Source organism: Papio anubis, chromosome 1 (assembly GCF_008728515.1).
Source record: "Papio anubis isolate 15944 chromosome 1, Panubis1.0, whole genome shotgun sequence".
Classification (NCBI taxonomy): Eukaryota; Metazoa; Chordata; class Mammalia; order Primates; family Cercopithecidae; genus Papio; species Papio anubis.
This window is the reverse complement of record NC_044976.1, coordinates 166,434,312-166,437,301: the sequence shown is the minus strand read 5'-3', so window position 1 is coordinate 166,437,301 and position 2,990 is coordinate 166,434,312. Positions and strand designations below refer to the sequence as shown.

Sequence of the window (2,990 nt, the reverse complement as noted above, 5' to 3'; positions counted from 1 at the left end):
TGAATCCTTTTTCGGGCATTACAGACATTTTCTTTTCTTTGAGGTCTGTTACTGGTGAATTATTGTGTTCATTTGGAGGTGTCATGTTTCTTTGTTTTTTCATGGTTTTTATGTCCTTACATTGATATCTGTGCATCTGGTGTAACAGTCACTTTCTCCACTTTCATAGATGGGTTTTCAGAAAAATACATTTTTCTAGGTATTTATAGTGTTGCTTAGTTAGGACGCTTTGGCTTTGATTATGTCCTATCCTCAGGCCCCCAGATGATGTGTGTGGGTGTCTGTGGTGGTGGAAAGGGCAGGTGGATGGATGCTCAGGCTCCTGGAAAGCATGCTGAGGAACCAGTGGCAGTTGCCAGAGCAGACATGTTCACAAACTCTTGGACAATCATATGGGTGTTTAAAGCAACTGTTTAAATTTTCTTCTATGGCCTCTCCCCCAACAAGTCATTCTAATACATCCATTGCATCTTGTCGTATACTTGTTTACAAAGTGTCAACGTCTTTCTGTTACAAAGAAAGTAAAGGTCAAACTATTTAGCTCATCAACTTCAATCTCTCCTAAACCTAATCCACTCTTTTTAACCAATCTCTAAATCTGCTTTTCAATTCTATCAAGTTACTCCAGAATCAGGACATTGTTGAATGTAAATCTTTCTGGTTGCTTTATCTTTAGTGTCTGTTTGTGGCTCTTTACCTAATTAAATACAACCATCAAGATATTATTTGAATTTCACTTTAATTTGTCCCCCAAATTTATAATATTGGCCTATATAATCTCCCTATAGCTGACCTTAGATTATATTTTTTAATTACCAAGCTTTTGGTAATTATATACTTCTTTAAGTTTTTAAATGGCTAATTTAAATCTTATCCATGCTATCAAATTGTAACTAATGGACCTACTTTTCATTTATTTTATTTTCACTGTTATAGAAAATAATTCATTTGGTATATAATAAAAAAGTACAAACTTTTTGAATAACTTTTTGCATTTAGGAAACATAGCCTATCCTTATTTAACACTGCATATTGCTTACTTTCTATTAACTCCATATTCTCCAAAAAATTCATATCTAAGAGAATATATGATTCTCTTAAAGGTAAACTTCTATAAGTTAAGGCAATTTGATGAATATATATGTCATATTCAAAATGCTATAAATGGACATTTTCTTTAACTCCATCAGTTTTCTTATGCTTATTTTTATTGATATCACTCTCTAAGTCCCATAGGTTTTGAAATAATTTTATTTCTCCCATATTTGGTAGGCATCACTCAGATCCAGTGAATTGCCAAGATCCATAGTTTTCTTTTTTCTTTTTTTTTTTTTTGAGTTTAAATGCATTTTATTTTTAGACAACCTACATGACATGTTTTTCTTAAAAACAATGCCTCCACTCCAAATAAATCACGGTCAAAATAAATGAAGAGCTCAAGATGACATCAGTCCCATTTGTCTTTTAAGTCCTGGTGTTGTGTAGATGACAAGCAGAAGCCAGTTATGATGACAGGTGATAGATCCAAAGTAATTGCCAAATTTGTTAATATTTTTCCATTTCTAAACCATCCTTAAAGAAAATCATATATGGGGTCACACCATCCTCACGGTAGTCCAATAGAGCAACCATGCCATCTGGATTCATGTTTTCACCAATAAAGAACTGGTAGTTTTTGAAATTAGCAAGGATGTGCTTGATTTGTTCTGCAGCCCCTGTCATAAAAGGTTTTACTCTTTCTGGTCTCTGTTCTTCAAGTTTGCCTTTGATTGATTTCATGTAATCTTTGATGTACTTCTTGTAGGCTTCTTTTGTGAAACTTGTTTCCTGCAGGTGATGGTTCATGACAATATCCGACACCAGTGATTACTGTGCTTTCGGTACCTTCGCCCTCTGGGCCTTCAGCGGAGGCATTTCCACCAATGAGCGAGTCATCAATGTTACCTTCTGTCCTACTGACCATCTTCCTCTCCACCTCCAGGCACAGCCCGTCCGCGATCTCCCGGATCTTGTAGATGTCGGAGAACATCTCATCGTGGCTGATGAGGTCCCGGTAGATAATCATGATGGCGACTGAAGGGAGACGACGGCGCTAGCTTAGCAGAAGCCCGAAACTCGGAGCGAGCGTGGTGCAGCCGGAGCGGCGCTGGGGGGAGCGGGGAGCGGGCGGAAAAGCGATCCTGATTTGTTTTCCCCTACATAAATTACAATACAATGCTCATTTGTCTTTACTTGAATACCATACACTTACTCTAAGCTATACTCAAATATTCATAGTTAGTGCTATCTAAATGCGTATTCTAATCCATATATCAAACTCATTTCTGACTACAATTTAGACTGTTGAACATTTGTTTCTGTTTTGAAGCTATTCCTTGTGGTCCAATCAGATTTGAATTAATTCAGTATTTAATTTTACATATGTGTTAAATCATGATAATGGCATTTAGCATTCCACATGCCCCTGCTTTTAACCTAGTATATTTTATTGCCTAAATAATATTTTGTGAACAATCACAAAATCTCAGTGACATACCATAATAAATATTTATTTTACTCACAAATGTATGGTTTGATCTAGGCATAGCTAATCTCTTATTTATGCATCTACAGGTAGAGATATATATATATATAAACATATATAAAATATATATAACATATATTGATTTTACTTATGTGGTTTAATGATAATAAATTAAATCATTCAGTATTATGGTTATTAAAATAAACTTTACTTATTTAATCAGAAATATCTTTATAGATGACTATCTTTGCATTCAAATAAAAATATTCCAATGTACAAACATATTATTATATCCCATTTTATCACCAGCAACCAAATTATCTGTTGGGATTCAACACCCTATATCTACTGAAATTTAAGCAACTACATATTTTGGCTTCATTTATACTTTATCTTATCTACCACTAAGAACCCTATCTAACATGCCAACATGAACTTTAAAAACCTCACCTTCAGCCAAGGACTC

The 2,990-nt window shown here is 34.6% G+C and overlaps 1 pseudogene across 1 annotated transcript; it reads right to left on the bottom strand.

Moving 5' to 3' along the window:
• Window positions 1-1,336: 1,336 nt before the first annotated feature.
• LOC101013755 lies at window positions 1,337-2,173 on the bottom strand (annotated as a pseudogene). The gene has a single exon (XR_159881.5). The product of XR_159881.5 is annotated as a translationally-controlled tumor protein pseudogene (transcript).
• Window positions 2,174-2,990: the final 817 nt, after the last annotated feature.